Here is an 18406-nt window from a genome sequence, read left to right as displayed (position 1 = left end):
CTACAAAAAAGTCACACCAATAAAGATCATGGTTTTCCCATAGTACATGTAAAGACACCCTAATTATAAGTTTACTTTAAGTGTTCCACACGATATACGTTATAAGCCAACCAAATAGCTACACACTGTAACAAAAGATGTCATAAATGACCACGTGTGTGGGAGTAAGAAATCCTCACATATGATGTCATTCTCCAAATATGATCAAATGCCACAAATAAGTGTCATACGGGCTAATGAGTGCTCCATACTCCAAGATGTAGCTCCTAGATGATGGGCATGCCTCCAAATCACCTCCATACCCAATCGTCATCTCCATGGTGTCCAACTTCACCCTCTTAAGGGCAAGAGGGGTGATGTAGCACCCTCTCACTCAAGCATTGGAGCTGAAAATTGATGAGAAAAGCCTTTGTCGTCATCACAAGGATAACCATCATAATTTGAGCTCTTAAACAAGTAATGTCTGTCAAACAATGTCAAGGCCAACCTGGGGGCATCTTTGGTACATTGGGCACGTCATCAATATCTCCAACACCAAGCTTCATGGGCTCAGTGTTTCAGCATTTAGGGGTACCTCGGAGTGTCGAACATCATGTGGGGTCATCAAGTACCCCTACACTCTGCTCTGGATAGGAAATGTTGCATTAACAAGGCTTTCGCAATGTTGTTAGGAAAGGACGGCAATCATCTAAAGAGGCCTCTCCTACCGTGTTGAAACCACCTAACAAAACCCTCTTGTGATCAAGTAAAAATCAATAATCTTTAGGTAAAATAAGCATAGATGCATTAAAGTGGACCATACCTAATGTTAGGGGCACAATAATACTTCACCTAAGGGTCACCTTCAAATATCTAACTAGATCAAGTCTCATAAACAAGTTACCTCCTTATGTTAATGATGGTTGTATGGATAACCCTATTAGGTGTTTCCACCACCGAAGGGGAAGTGATAGGCCCCAAGTTAGCCCAATGATCCATAGGTGTGTGAAAACGGTAGCCACATAGTGGGAATAGCTTTTGTAGTAGATATGCCCTGCAAATATATTAAAAATACCAAATATGGCCAATAACTTTCAATAATCAAGAACAAGATGTAGAATCTTCAAATCTTTATTTATATCAAACCCTTGAGGTAGGGCAACACCATACAATTGCTCCTTGAGAAAGGAGAACACTCCACAAGCCATATGCTTGTCAATACAATAATCCTTGACATCCCTCAATGAAGAGTCTCCAGCCTCTATATAGGCTTGATACATACAATACCATAGGTAATTACCATGAGTCTCTCAATACCATAAATCTAATACAATGGGCTTATCACATTATTCCTAACTACTTGTGGACCCTTACATTATGCAGGTTAACCACTTTATTTATTAACTATGGCCCATCACATTATTACAATATTCCATTGGGTACCTCCCTTTGTACCCCATAGTATCCCCCCAAGGTATACAACATTCCACCCCCCTTAAACATGTTTCATCCCTGAAGCATAAGAAGAACACAAATAATAAGGTCTACTCAAAGGAGCAATCTACTGGTACCATGCATGTGCATCTAGCCATCCAAGACAAAGGTGATTACTCAATCTAGTTGATGCCTCACTCGCTTGAGATGGACCTTGTTTCTGGCAATGTTTTAAAACTTTGACTCTGGTTCGGAAACAGCTGAGGGTCGGCTCCGACTCCGACCCTGACTCGATATCGACTCGGTCATTTTGATTTCAAAGACACGGTCGTTGTAAAAAATACATTAAATATTTATTTTTTTATAAAAAATTACATAATTTTAAAGATTTTCACTTATGTTTCCAAACACAAAGCTTTATAATATAGAAGGAAGACAACATATGATTAAAGTAGGCTCATGAATATATCCATTATATCAAAATGGCACCTAGTTCATTTTCCAATACATACATAAATGATAATATAGAGATCAAAACAAAAACACATAACCAAGGAGACTAGAAATGGCCTCTACAACAAAAGTAAACTGTGAAACATCACTAGTCACCACTGACCAGTTTTACTGGCTACTACTAGAGGAGCCAACATCATCTGGATCAACCTCTGAATCAGAGTCAGACGGGGAAACCCATGGCTCCTCCTCATCATCATCTCTAACTGCAACTGTAAAACTAGTAGCACTACCAAGTTGTCCAGCAGTTGCCCGCTGAGATAAACGAGATATGCATTGTCGTTGTGGCTGAGCAGAGAAAGCGTCTGCAACTGGAGGACTTGGGGTTGGGCCTAAGGCTGGTACAAGTGGATCTGCATTCAACTAAACATTTTGTTCAAGTGATGCCACCGCCTGGAAATCCAAATCAAGATCCTCATCAGAATCAAACTCTACAGGATGACTCTCCACTACCCAATCTGATGTTGGATCAATATCTTCCAACACAATGGGATCTGAATCAAGTCTTTTGTTCAACAATTGGTTACGTCTGAGCTAGAGGTTGTATTAGACATAGACTAGATCATTTAACCGTTTTTTATCCAAATTGTTTTTCTTCTATGTGTGAATCCTCTCAAAGACAGACCAATTGCGCTCAGACCCAGTAGCACTGCAAGTTTGACTCAAAATACAAATTGCAAACATTTGCAATTGAGGACAATGCCTACCAAAAGCCTCCCACCATTGTGCTACGAAAAACATAGTAGTATAATGAGTTAGCTCAACAAATTATATCCAACTTTCAAATTTTAAACAATTTAACAAAATAAGTATCAAAAATTTGAAAATTGAAATTTTTGTTTACATGGCTCATCTACTTCCCTTGCAATCTTTGCTATGTTCTTGCCAAAGGTACTTGTGGCTTTATTGAAAGTTGTGACCTATCGGTGTATCTCCAATTGATCACACTCCAATGGGATCATGTGGTCAATGCAGTCAATCAATCCATCTTTAATCTCCCCACCCAAAGCTCTTGCCTCCATTGCTTTATAATGATACCGTGTGTTCAAAAAATACCCAGCTACATGTATAGGGTGATGGAATTGGTTGTTCCATCTTTCATCAATGATTGCCCAAATGGGCCCATACTTAGCCACTGTATCCTTGTATCCTCTCTTTATTTGCTCCTTTGCTTGATCCATAGACTCATAAATGAAGCCCATAGCCAATCTTTCCCCATCCACCAACCGCAACACTTTAACCAATGGCTCAACAACCTTCACAATCTTTGCTGCCTTTTTCCAAAATATTTCTACATTAACTTCTTTTTTTCAAATCATTGCCTTCCTGTTTGAGAGACCACTGGCTTTGATTCCAATCATCACTGGAAAACATCTTTTGCAAGTTTTTATGTTGTGAAAGCATAGATTGCAATGTCAAAAAATGAGTTGCAAATCTAGTGATGGCAAACCTAATAATATCTCTGTCGCCTCTGTGTCTCCTCATCAAGCTCAAAATCCATGAATGATTATAGATAATTTTTGTTATGCTTTTGGCATCATCTATAGTGTTCTTGACCCAATCTAATTTGCCAATATCCTCAAGCATGAGGTCTATGCAATGTGTAGCACATGGGATCCAAAAGATGGTTTTGTGTTTTTCTTCTAACAGTTTATCAACAAGAACATAGTTAGAGGCATTATCAGTGATGACTTGAACAACATTAACCACTCCCACCTCCTCAACCTCATCCAATAGCTGAAACAACAATTGTCCATCTTTCACCTTATCAAATGCATATATACAATAACATGGGTAATTCTCAATACTATGCATCTAATACAATGGGTTTATCACATTATTCCTAACTACTTGTGGTCCCTTACATGATGTGGGTTAACCACTTTATTTATTAACTATGGCCCATCACATTATTACATTATTCCCTTGGGTACCTCCCTCTGTACCCCATATTATCTCCCCTCTGTACCCCATATTATCCACCCCACTTAAACATGTTTCCTCCCCGAAACATAAGAAGAACACAAATAATAAGATCTACTCAAAAGACTATTCCATTGGTACCTGGTACTTGTTGTGGTGCCGACGGTTGTTGCTTGTCTTCTAGTATTACTTCCACCACAGACTCCTCATCTAATGTGTCAGTAACTGCAATGTTTTCTACTTCGGCCTCCTTGGACTCTACTTGTTTACTGATGGAAATATCCTGCAATGTAATTTTCTTCTTTTTATACCAGAGCTTCAAGAATTTCTTCTGCACATTAATATTGACAGTACCAACAGATTCCATCCAAGGGTATTCCAAAATAATATCCACATCAGCCATATCTAAAGCATAAAAATCAAAATGCAACACATACTTATCCAAGGAAATCTTCAAATCTTTATAAACTTGTACCTCCTCATTATCAACCTATGTGTGCTCCATTTGTTTTGTTGGGACTCACAATCTTTTAGCCAAAAGATCATTAATAAAATTATGCTTGCAACTAAGATTAAAAGACACAATGATCTTATCTTTCTGAATATGTCCATGAACTTGTAATAAGGAGATACCAGTAGAAAATAACCCCTTGTGTTTCTCATTATCTTGTGTTCTAGCATGAGACCATTTCTCCAAAAGAACTTTTTCAAATTCTTCATCAGGAAGGCTTACCAACTTTTTTTTGTCAAGTGAGTCCCACCATATGGCAGCCTCATCTCTAAAGTTATGCCATGATATCTCTTTCCAAACTTTCAAATATATTGATGTTTCCACTTTTATGAATTCTTCAATGCTAGGGCCATCATATTTTCCTGTAAACTTTCTCTTAGTAGAAGCCATGAAGAAGAATGAGGGTTTTAAAAAACTTTACCTACTTTATGCAGAAACTCTAAATGGCCACAACTTGGTCACTATGGCGCAAAATCATTATTATAGCCCATTTTCAGAAATGGAACAACCATTCTTGTTGACACCTAATCCGAAACGGATGGGTGAACTGGACAGTCATCTAGAAGATGAACTGATCCGTTTTATTTTTGTATATAAACATGAGTTAGTTAATGAATAAGATCATCAGTTCTTTTCTCCCGCTCAACCTGGAGTTACCCTGGCCTGACATGGTATCAGAGCACAGGTCCCAGAAATAGCTGTAACTCCTCTGCCAGGTTTCTGCTGCCTCATGAAACCTCTGTCCTGAGAGACTGCGCATCCGTTTTCTCTGAGAGACTGCGCATTTTTTTTGTATAATTGTTTGCCTGAATTCGCTGCCCCTCTCTGCGCTGCCTCTGACCTGATATATCTGTCCATATTCCAACGCATCTGTCTGAAACGATTTGCCTACTCTGTCTCTGTCGCTGCCCAGAGATGCATGTAACCGTCCAACGCCTCTATCCAGCTGCGTAGATACCATAACATCCGCATGCTCACTCATTTGCCCGTTTGGCTCACTGGTTTCCGTCTGCCATGTGCTTGAGCAGATTTCCTTTGAACGACTGATCATTCCTTCATTCCAGGTCTTCGATACCCATATGCTATTCACTAAAGCTCAAGCTCTAAACTGCTCTAACGCCTGCGCAAATATCTGCAGCAGTTGCCTCGAAGCCACCAGCGGCACATATGATTTACAATATGGAGCTCGGAAGCGTTGAACCCTGGTAACATGAAATCCAAGATCCGCTTGCTGTCATCTTCAGTCTTCTCTCTTTTGTTTGAACGCTCCGTTCCTTCGCCCTCTCGGTCGCTCAAAACCCTCCACAAGATCATTCAAAACATTTCTTATTAATTTGATCGGATAAGGAGTTGGCAGTGGCTTTCTTTTTCTGCTAAATCCATTCCGACTTTCGACCTGTAGCTCCATATCCTTGCCGAAAATAACTGCGATTCTGGACCAAAAGAGAGCCATTCCGGACAAACAGAAAACAAAAAAGGTCGAAGGGTTTTCGAAGGTCGAAGAGAACGTCCCTACACATGCCGGCAGGGGGGCCAATCCGGCTCGATTTCGCCGCTGGAGCGGGTGGAGAGACTTGCTTCTGAGAATAAAGTGATGCCTTCATGCGCAACAAAGATGCGGCCATTGGGAGCGGTAAAGGTTTGACATTAATATATTTTCACTGAGGTAACAGAACCGGCAGCCTAGAGTCGAAAGCCTGGGTGATACTTAATCTCTGCAGCTCTTGCACGAAGTGATGCATAAGGATTCTTGAGTTTTTGCATTGATATATATTAAAATGATATATGTTGAAGAGATCCCTTGAGCACCTTCTTTTTTTTTCAAAACATAATATTGTGGCAGTGATATAAGAAATGGTGATATAAGAAATGTTGAATGTTAGAAGAAAATAAAATGCATAAGGCTATGGCATAAAGATTTTTTTTGCCAGACATATTTTTTTTTACAGAATGCATAAGGCTATGGCATAAGGATTTTTTTTGCTAGAGATATTTTTTTTTACAGAATGCATAAGGCTATGGCATAAGGATTTTTTTTGGCAAAGATATTTTTTTTTTACAGAATGCATTCAATCATTTCTATGGTAGGAATAGTTCTCACTGGCAAGGAGAACTATTCAGAATGGTCTCGGATGGTAAAACACACCCTCATCTACAATGAGCTGTGGAAAGGAGTGTGTGTCGGAAAAGAAGACAAAGACCCTGTGCAGCCTACATCAGATAAAGAACTTGTCATTTGGGAAAACAAGAACAGCAAAGCCTATGCATTGATCGCAGCATCTGTAAATGAGGAAGTAAGTCGTCATATTTCATCCTATTCCACTGCCTTTGAAGCTTTACAAAAGCTGAAAGAACTCTATGATACACATTCTGCACTTGAAGTTGTTCAGCTTATGATTAAACTCTTCACTCTTGAACTGAAAAATAATGATCCTCTTGCTCTTGCATCTGAAATAAAGTCTATAATGCATGATATTAAATCCACTAAGGTTGACCTGGATATCTCTCTTATTGCCTTTCTCAAAGCACTCTATCCTACCTACTCTAATTATCTTCAGTCTTTACAAGCAAATGGAAATCTTAAAGATATAACCTTTGACACTCTTGTGAAAAAGTTTGTTGAAAGAGAGAAAGCCTTTGGAAAGAAAACAATCCCTGAATCTTCTGAAGAGACTGTTTGCCTTGCTCATAAAGAAAAGCATCCTGCTCAAGATTCTACAAGATGAATAGGTGGACGAAGAGGAAGAGGAAGATACTTCAGAGGCAGGGGGGGCAGACATCCTCAAGCAGAAAAGGCAGATCTGCATTGCATTCGCTGCAAACGAAATGGATCACATGATGCTTCTACATGCAAGCTACCATGGGACAAAATTGAGCAGAGAAGAAATCAGCAAAAAGGTAAAACTGATGACACAGACAAAGGTAAAGCACCTGAATCCGCTCACTATATTGAGGCACAATGTAACATTGGAGTAAATGAAGATTTGTTTAATGCTTCACTTGCTTCTTCGAAAAATGACTGGTTGCTTGATTCAGGAGCAACCTATCATATGACTCATAGGAAAAATTTCTTTGAAGATTTCACTGACAATGTTGATGGAGCAGTATACTTTGCAGATCAGTCAAAAATCAAGCCATCAGGGCTTGGCACAATCAGGCTTAAACTGCCTGGTCAACCAGACTTTCTTCTGGATCATGTTCTATATCTCCCACAGCTCAAGAGAAACTTGTTGTCCCTGGTCCACATCCGCCAACAAGGTCACTCCATTCACATGTTTGATGGCAAGCTTGAGGTAAGAAAGGCATCTGACCACTCACTTGTCATGAGGGGTATAGAAGAAGAAAGACTTCTTAAACTGCAAGGATCCTCTGCTCATGCACAACATTTCTCATATATTTCTCATCATGAAGAAGGTGCACTTCCATCAAGTTTATTATGGCATGCTAGATTTGGACATTTAAACTATGATAGTCTCCGCTTGTTGAAGAAAAATGGTGTTGCTGGTTTGCCTACAATTCCTATAAAACATAAGCAATGTGATGCTTGCATTCTAGGAAAGCATAGCAAACAGTCTTTTCATGATTCACATTCAAGAGCACATAGGAAGCTTGAACTCATTCATTCAGATTTATGTGGTCCAATGCCTGTTTCTTCTGCAAATGGAAATAAATATATCATGACATTTATTGATGATTACACCAGAATGTGTTGGGTTTATTTTTTGAAGAACAAATCTGATGCTTTTCAAACATTCAAGAATTTTCATAAATGGATTGAAAATGATGCACAATCTCATATTGGGTCTATTCGCACTGATAATGGAAAAGAATATACATCAAATGGATTTGAACACTATCTTCGCCAACATGGGATTAAACATCAAACAACTGTGCCTTATAATCCTCAACAGAATGGTGTAGCTGAAAGAATGAACAGAACAATTTTGAATATGGTACGATCCATGCTTTTCTTCAAAAATGTAAAGACAATGTTTTGGGCTGATGTTGTTCTATGTGCTGCATATATAAAGAATAGATGTCCATCTAGTGCTATAAGAAACAAGACTCCTTATGAATTGTGGTATGGACATGTTCCTTCGGTAAAACATCTCAGGATTTTTGGTTCCACCTGTTATGCTTTAATACCAAAGGTACATAGAAACAAACTTGGTGCTAGAAGTCATAAGTGTACCTTCCTGGGGTATTCAAACACATCTAAAGCATACCGCCTCTATGATGAAGTAAATAAAAAGTTTGTTTTATCTAGAGATGTCATTTTTCTTGAATCATCCAGATCTGACAGTGTTGTTGAGCGGCAACTTGATCGCTTGGATAGATTCACAAAACCGAAATCATTCCAAGAGTTTGATAATCAGATTCCACATCTTGAAGGGGGATTCCTATACTAGATCAACATGTGGAATCTCCTTCTGAAGAACAATCTCCCCTGCATGATACTCCAACAACGGATGATGCTTTAAGTGATGTAATTGATAGAATTGGGAGACTTAATCTTGATTCAGTCCCAACTCAATCAACAGAACAGCCTGGACCATCTCAGAAAGGTCCCCCAAAGTGGCTGACAAAGACACTTGAAAGTGTTCATCCTGATGAAATTGGAAAAACAGGAACCAGAAATACAAACCGACAAGATGGAGGTGATGTAGATAACTCTAATTCACCTGTTGATATGGATGTTACTTATGATTGTGAATTGAACTTGTCTACAGATTTTGAACCAACTTCCTTCAAAGAAGTTGCTTCTAATGATGAATGGAAAGAAGCGATGCAGAAGGAGTATGATGCCCTCATAAAGAATGGCACTTGGAAGCTGGTTAATCCTCCATTTGGAACCAAACCAATTGGCTACAAGTGGGTCTACAAGAACAAGTACAAAGCTGATGGCTCACTTGACAAGCACAAAGCTAGGCTTGTGGCAAAAGGTTTTGCACAAAAGGAAGGGGTCGATTATGAGGAAACTTTTGCTCCCACAGCAAAATGGGCCACCATCCGGACACTCTTTGCACTAGCTGCTCAGAACGGTTGGAAAGTCCATCAAATGGATGTAAAAATTGCATTCTTGAATGGAGACCTAAAAGAGAATGTTTTTATGTCCCAGCCTGAAGGATTTGCTGTGAAAGGACATGAACACTAAGTATGCAAACTTGTAAAGTCCTTGTATGGCCTCAAACAAGCACCACGAGCCTGGTATTAAAAACTAACTGAGCATCTTCTGAAACTCAACTTCAAACATTTTGATCATGATGATGCAACTTTATTTGTCAAGAAAGTTGGCAAAACAGTTGTATATCTTGTGGTATATGTAGATGATCTTTTAATGACAGGGAACAATGCAAGCTATATTGCATCCATAAAGAAAGAATTAGGAAATATTTTTGAAATGACTGATTTGGGCTATGTTCATTACTATCTTGGCATTGAAGTAACCCAACATCCAAAGTCCATATTTCTTTCTCAAAAGAAATACATTGGAGATTTGTTAAACAGATTTGGCATGACAGAGTGCAATCCCCTTTGTACTCCAATGGAACAAAACTTGAAGCTCACATCTATTGAAGGAAAGGAATTTGAGGATGCAACAAAGTATAGACAGCTTGTAGGAAGTCTCATCTACCTCACTACTACCAGACCAGACATTTCATTTGTTGTTGGAATCCTCTCCAGGTTCATGCAAAAGCCTTGTGAGGGACATTGGTCTGCTGCAAAAAGAGTTCTAAGGTACTTGAAGGGAACTCAAGACCTTGGAATCAAGTATACACAGGTGGACGACTTCAACTTGATTGGATACTCTGATTCAGACTTCGATGGAGACAAAGAAACTGGGGTATCTACTTCAGGATATGCTATGAGTCTTGGATCAGGAGCTGTCTCCTGGAGATCACGCAAACAATCAGTACCAGCAAATTCCACAACAGAAGCAGAATATGTGGCAGCAGCTGAAGCAACGAAAGAAATTGTGTGGCTCAGGAAAATTCTTGAAGATTTGCAAGTAAAACAAATACAATCAACTCCACTCATGATTGATAACACATCTGCAATAAAGTTGGCCAAGAACCCAAAGTTCCATGATCGTACTAAGCACATCAATACTAAATATCATCTGATCTGACATCATGTTGAGGCCAAAACAATCCATCTCCGTCATTGTTCCACAAACGAGCAAATTGCAGACATCTTCACCAAAGCGCTTGGAAGAGAAAAGCTTGAAAGATTCAGAACGATGCTTGGACTCACCAACATCCCTTCAGATTAAGGGGGGGAATGTTGACACCTAATCCGAAACGGATGGGTGAACTGGACAGTCATCTAGAAGATGAACTGATCCGTTTTATTTCTGTATATAAACATGTGTTAGTTAATGAATAAGATCATCAGTTCTTTTCTCCCGCTCAACCTGGAGTTACCCTGTCCTGACAATTCTACATCTTCTCATGTCATTGAAATCTTGATCTGGGCCTCTGGAAACTCAGATCCGCAATGCATTTGTTCCATCGTCACAAAAAATTTAAAAAAAAATAGTTGATTTTAAATTAGCGATATCTCCCTCATCCGTACTCCAATTCGACCAATTTTTTTCTTAAATTGGGTGAATTTTCAAGAGAATCTCATATTTGCAATCATTTTCCCAAAATTCCCCAGAAAAACTACAACAATTAACTGAAGAGTCGTCATCAACTAATTGTCGTTAGAAAAATTTCTGCAAAATAGCTGACTTTAACTCAGCGACAGCTCCCTCATCCGGACTCCGATTCGATTGTTTTTTTTTTTTTACTTGGGTATTTTTTTTGCAAGGAATCCAAATCTGGTATTTGAGTTTGCAAATTTTTCACTAAAAGTTTCAAATCTCATCTGCAAACTCGCCGCCAAGGAATTCCTGTAAAAAATTGAAAAGAAATGCTCGCCCTCTTCGCCCAAGAAAGTGTTATGATAGCACTTGTAGTAGATTGTACCTGCAAATATATTAAAAATACCAAATATGCCCAATAACTTCCAATAATCCCAATACAAATGCAAGAACAAAATATAGAATCTTTAGATCTTTATTAATATCAAACCCTTGAGGTAGGGCAACACCATACAACTACTCCTTAAGGAGAACACTCCACAATCCATATGTTTGTCAATACGATAATCCTTGACATCCCTCAATGAAGAATCTCTAGCCTCTATAGAGGCTTGATACATATAATACCATGGGTAATTACCATAAGTCTCTTAATAACATATTAACCACTTTATCTATTAACTATGGCCCATCACATTATTACATTATTCTCTTGGGTACCTTCCTCTGTACCCCATAATATCCACCCTAGGTATATACTACAGCTTCAGGGCAAGGTGCCATAGCTAAGTGACCAACTAATGAAGGTCATACATCTCAATTGTATAGATGTAAGTAGGGGACAATTGTGGAGACATAAGTTACCCCTTTCCTCGACCTGCTTTTTCCACCCCTCTAGTGCACCTTTTACTTTATGATTTGCTTTGATTTGGGTGCATAACTCAGAGCTCAAGCTTGCTTTTCGAGATTTAGCATTTAATACCCCTTAATGATGAGTCAACCTATCACTCATCAACGTTGGCACAAGATAAGAGTTCCTTTAATAGATGGAGCGCCACGTGCTCAAGGAACTTGGTGATGGCTAATGAGGGTGGTCGATCTCATGCTAGGTTTTTTTCCCACGTGCTAATCAAATGTCCCTGCCATCTTTTTCATTTTATACTTTTCCTTCGGTGTGATTTTCTTGTGCTTTTAACTTTCTTTTAGTTGTATCAACCTCCAGGGAAAAAAATTTCAACCCAAATTAAATACGGATGAAAATGTATCAATCCCCATCACTTATGACCATCAACCCGAAGAATGGAGATGAAATAATGGGAAAGATGGAAATTCAAAAGTATGGATATCATGGAGACCTAAGTCACAAGACACGCCCCTCAAGGTCATGTGTCCTGTATTTCATGTCTCAGACACGAAATACGACCTAAAACATGTCCAAAACGTTTTTTATTGTGTCCTCCAATCGTGACACGCATTTTCGACGTGGCAACAACGTGCCCTAATGTTTTTGCCTCTTAGGACACGTGTCCCACAAAAATTCACTCATAAATTCTGCACATGGTTCATTTCTTTTGTTTTTTCGATCAATTTTCACCGTCGAAGCTCGTTGGAGTCATTGTTGTGTTGGAACTTGGTCATTGTTTGCTCATTGGAGTCATTGTTGTGTTGTGTTGGAAGTTCCTTTAGCGATTCCCAACTGTCAACTTCACATCGACCTGGGTCCTGGATAATAGCGTTCATGGTTTGGAGCTCGTGGTTTGGGGCTTAAATTTCTTGTTTTTGAGCGTGTGGGGGCCAGGTCAACATTTTCTTGTATTCCATACGCCCATACCTATATAATTTGTATCAATGTATTCAAGAGCCTTTTCAAGTGTCAACTTCCATTCATGATTTTAAGCTTTTGAAATAGCTTTCTTCATGGTCTCTATAGCTCGATTCATTTGCTTGTTCTCTAAATATCCATCCACAAACATTTCCCATGTTTTGAAATTTGGTTTTCCTCCTTTTTCTAAAACATGTTCAAGAAAGACTCTGCGGCTTGCCTTTTCAATCATTCCTTTTGTGATATAGGCATCAATTAGTACATTGGGCACTCTGATATCATAACTTAGGCCATCGAATTCCCACTCTTCAAAACATTTTTCGACTCCCTGCATATCTCCAAGTTTGACCAATGAAGAAAGCATGCATATATAGCCATTGTATTGTTTTAATTGCAAATTTCAATGGCTACAGAGAGTTGACTTAAATATATAGGGCTCTACCTAGTTGAGTCTGTCTTGCAATTGCCCACATTTTCCAGGATGTGCAACTTGAGTAAGTCAGATTCATATACTAGTCAATAAGAGAGCTAGAATTGCCAAGAAAGAAAATATCAGTGTTTGATGTCATATATCCAATACGCAAAATGCCCCTGTTGAGATCCTCGATTTGGTTCTCAATCTGTTTAATAAGTTAATAACATGAAGTTTCAAGAATCAACATTGAACTGTGAGCAATGAACATCATTGATGTAGTAAATTAATAAACTAATACTATATTTCAGTAACATAATATGGATCAAGAACTATATTTCAGTATTATATATATATAATGTGTCCCTCGTGTCCTGTTTCTGGGGTCGTTGTGTCTCGTGTCGAATACTTGTATTTACATGTCCTCTGTGTCACATGTCATCGTGTCATGTGACTTAGATGGAAACGCTACTTTGATCAAATCCTCCCCGACGGTGTCCTTCCTAGAACTGTAAGACCCCAAAAGACGTCCTGCTAGACTAGAGTCAAAGACTAGCCTCCCAAGTGAAGTGAGGGAATTAGAATACAATCAAGATCGATCAATCATCCAGTACACCCCTTGATCCATATAAATATGCCTAAACATTATGTGAAAGCACATGAGTACATAATGGTTAAAGTACCTGTAGATGAATGATCCATCTTCTGTCAAGAAAGAATGTTGGATGGGTGAGAGAAATTTGACTGAAGCAAGAAGGAGAATCTTCGCATCATGTCATGTGTTGATCAGATATGGCTGCTAGCGAGTTTGTTGTACAAGGAGAAGAAAAGTTTTCTCCTATGGGCTACCCACTTGTAGGTGGGTACCAAGCCGCATTCATCAAGGGCATTGTTCCACTAAAAATACTTTCCAAGTTTGACATGCTATGGGATGATTTTATCAAGGAGAAGATTCAGAAAGAACCTTTAGCCGACCAACAAAAGGGTGATGATGAGAACCTAGTTCTTGCCATTTAGGCAAGGAAGGGAAAAAGTAAGGGTTTATCCAACAAGAATTCATGTTGAAAAATGACTTCACAATATAAGAAGAAAAAAGATCTAAGTAAGATCGAATGTTTTGCAAGCCGCAAGAGTACACATTATGCTTCATAGTGTCCTGAATGAAAGAAGGGGGAGGAAAATTCGTAGCAAGCAACAACATCTGCAAATACTCAGGTGAAGGCGTTTGTTGTGATGTCTGAGAAAGAGTTCTCGTTAGTCTCTTGTTTTTTTAGCATACTTTCCACTAGTGCTTGATTCATGGATAGTGGAGATTCTCATAACATGACAAAAACATGGGAATTGTTCACCATTTTATTACAAAGACACTTGGATATTCATGTGGAGCTTGGAAATAATGCCAAGTATGGTGTATAGGGTGTTGAATTTGCCTTGTTCCAACTAGATTCAATAGGTTCTCTAGAGGTGAAAGATGTGTTATTTGTTCTAGGGCATAACAAGAACTTACTCTCGATCTCAGCCATGAAGGGCAGGGGATGTGCCATCACTTTCAAGGATAGGTAAGTTCTCATTTCACTAAGTGGATCTAGCCTCAACTCAAGATGAGTTGTTGGAGGCAAAGAGTGTAATTGATACAAGTTGCAGGCTTACCTAGCACAAGCCTTGGTTCTAACAGTGAAAACCTATGTGAGCTTTGGCACAGGAGGATGGGTCACTTGCAACACCATTAGAGGAAATTTCAGCCTAAAAGTGGCATCCTAAGAAAAAATCAAGAAATTAATAAAAAAAAATGCCATGTAGACATTTTTTTAATATGTTATTTCTTATTTTTTACTTTTATCGAAATCCCTCAATATATACCACTTTTATTAAAATAATTGTCTATATATTTTTTATATTTAAATTTAACTATCTATATTTATTTTTTACATTCAACTATATATATAACTATTTTTTGCTTTTTTAACAACAATCTCCACTGAAGCAAGAATTTTGCTTGAAGTATATTTTTTGGCCGCAATCTGATAATTTGTCCGTTTTGGAATACATTTTTTGAAACATTTTTTAACAAATTAGCTATTTTATATTTAACTATATATTTTATATTTTTCACTAGAATCGAGTAACTTGTCATTTCTTAAATACATTATTTAACTATTTAACTATTTTATATTCAACTATAATTATATTTTATTTTTAAATATTTATATATATTTTATATTTAACTATTTTTTTGTGTTTTTCTGGGCATTTTTAATTTATATTTTTTCACTAATATCAATATTTACATTGCATTAATAGCATTTTCGATATTCTAATTCATATGGGTAGGCGTTAAGAAATCTAGGCATAGCAATAAATGATTTCTCTGAGAGACAACTACTTGTCAATGCTTTTTACTATTAGAATAGTTCCTTATCTTTTGATTATTATTGTGTTCTTCTTTCATTAAACAGTTACCAGTACATAAATAATAAAGAGACAAGAGACACAAAATGTAGGCTATCTGCCAGGGCCAAAGCCTCTCCTGCTTGAGAGGAAAACCCGCACAAAATTATTCTTCTTATAGAGACTTCTATTTGACGAATATCAAGACCAAGATCCTTGACCTATTTGCCGCTCCAAGACCAAGACACAAATTCCCTTTCATTGCTTCTCTTTTGTACCCAAGTCAACACTTGATTTAGCTGCTTGTCCTCTCTATACTTCGATTATACTTCAGATTTTCGGTCCTTTGTTTTAGCACTGCACTTCTGATCCTTTCCCTGAATTAGGTTGCCCTGAAGGTCTACAACATTTTTGGTGTTTCCTGCAGCAGAAGATCTTTTTGACCTTCGCAGATGTGTCTGCAAACCAGTTCTAAAAACAGCCCTGTAGTACCTTCATTCTCCCTTCCTTCTTCTCAATGGTTGTGAGGCTCTCTTCTAGATGATTCTCGCACTTCTTTTCTTCAGACTTCAACCGAATTTCAAAGATGAGATGTCCGAAAATTTTGTCTTTTGAAATGGTCTGACCTGCCTATTTATAGTGGTTGTTGCCTCATAATAAGCCAACTTATACCAAAGTCAGCCAACATGTTTGTTTGTCATTTCTTTTGAAGCTGACTTGCTAGGAGATCCTTTGTGCTAGTCTTGGAGGGCTTGTATACTTAATTAATGACCCATACAAAATATAACATGCCCAAGAAGGGTCCTTTATACATGACATAGACTCCATTTGACTTTATGACCAATCCTAAGGACTCACGATGGGAGTCAAACTATAAAAAAAAACCCTTGCTCATGAAACCCATGAGGCAAGTATTACAATAATAATTTTATTTTTCTTCCTTTTATCAATTACATAAAATCACAATTACACATGTCATTATGAAGACCGAACTTAGTTGCATTTTTCAACAGTAGGTAGGTAAATAACATTAATAAAATATTTCACAAATACCCAAATCAATAACAAAATATTTCAAAGATACCCAAATTAATAAGAAAATGTTTGACAAAACACTAAATTAAACAATTTAAAATTATTTAGGACATGTACCTCTTTTTAAATTTGAAGGACTTTGATTAGTTTACATCTTATGACATGGAAATTACGTTGAAAATTGCATGGGTACTTTTAGGCTGAAATTTCCTCTATTGACAATGTTGCCCATACTAAGGGAGATTATCAGCAGTCTTCTAGTGTTCAATGTGGAGCAACAAAGAGTGTCCAAGGGGTGTCCAAGAGTGTCTCTTAGCAAGTATGCCAAGGCTACTTTTCTTACTGGAGAAAATAGCTCCAAGGGGATCTTGTATCTAGTGCATAGAGACGTGTGTGGCACGATGTCAATAGCATCATTGGGAAGTGCTAGCTATTATGTAATCTTCATAGATGATTCCTCTCTAAGGACGTTGATCGTCTTTATGACAACCATCGATGACATCTTCAATCGGTTAGGAGAGTTCAAGCCTCCCATGGAGAATCAGACAAGCAAGAATATCAAAGTCTTGAGGTTTGATTATGGTGGTGAGTAGACCTCTTGCATTTGTCGTACACCCCACAGCAAAAAGAGGTTGCCAAAAGGAGGAATCAATACATAATTGGAGCTACCAAGGCAATGATTCATGACCAAGATCTGCCTATGTTCCTCTGAGCAGAGGCATGCAATACAACAGTATGTGCAAAACAGATGTCCTCATAAGGTCTTGGGGGACAAAACTCCAAAAGAAGTTTTCTTTGGAGTAAAGTTGGGGATCAACCACTTCACATTTTCGTTTGTCCAATCTATGTCCATGTACTAATAGAGAAGACGACGAAGTTAGAGCCCTAGTAGAAAAAACTATATTTTTTGTCTATAGTGAGACCTCAAAGGCGTAGAGGCTTTTCATTTCTGCACAAAGGAAGACGTGGTGAACCGAGATGCCATGTTTGAGGAGGGCTTGGCATTCAAGAAGTCGCATGAGTCCCTTCCAGAGACCGAAGACAAGGAGCAAGTGGCTCCAAAGATTGACGAAATCTCATCGCCGCCAACTTCAGGTACTCATTGTTTAATTCAAGATGCGAAGTTCGAGGCTCCTTCCATTTCCATCAATATGAGGCCTCGATGACTACAATGGACATTAAGGGACGCTCAAAAGCATGTGGAGGCTCCTAGGAGTATATTCAGGGAGAGTAGACAACCAAGGAATTTTCCCAACTATATGGCTCTCACAAGTAATTTCATGGTTTAGCAAGAAGCAAGATTATGCCGCACTTAATTCAGCAAAGGTAGAGTATATGTCAAGCAAGTTTTGCAAGTTGTGAGACTCTTTGGCTTTGCAAGTTACTTGCTAGGTTGTTTTGTTAGGAGTTGGAGCCTACATTTATTTAGTATGATAACCAGAGTTGTATCAAACTTTTTGAGAATCCAGTGCTTCATGACAAGTCCAAGAATATTTAGATCAGGTATCACTTCATTGGAGACGAGATCTAGAGAGGAGCAGTAAAGATTCACTATATCTCAACAAAGGACCAATGAAGTTTCAGTATATCTGCACAGATGCCTTTCTAAGCAATTTCTCAAAAACCATACAAAAACTCATTTACATCAACAAATCTGATTGAATAATATGATCCATAATTCATTGGAAGAAATGGCCTCAAGCATATTTGAAGAATGTTCTTAAGAGGCATTCAATTTGAAAATACAGAACGCACAACATTCCCATTATGCAAAATGGGACATTCAACAAGCTAGAGACCCAG

The 18406-nt window shown here is 38.2% G+C and overlaps 1 protein-coding gene across 2 annotated transcripts in view; it reads right to left on the bottom strand.

Moving 5' to 3' along the window:
- The window catches only part of LOC149262702 (histone-lysine N-methyltransferase CLF-like), a 287901-nt gene that overhangs the window by 49784 nt on the left and 219711 nt on the right, over positions 1–18406 (bottom strand). The window lies entirely within an intron of this gene.

The sequence above is a fragment of the Pinus tabuliformis genome, chromosome 6 (assembly GCF_031772625.1).
Source record: "Pinus tabuliformis cultivar Carrire ecotype Pingquan chromosome 6, CPIR1, whole genome shotgun sequence".
In the NCBI taxonomy this organism is placed as follows: Eukaryota; Viridiplantae; Streptophyta; class Pinopsida; order Pinales; family Pinaceae; genus Pinus; species Pinus tabuliformis.
The sequence above is the reverse complement of the archived record's forward strand: the minus strand, read 5'-3'. Positions and strand labels throughout refer to the sequence as shown.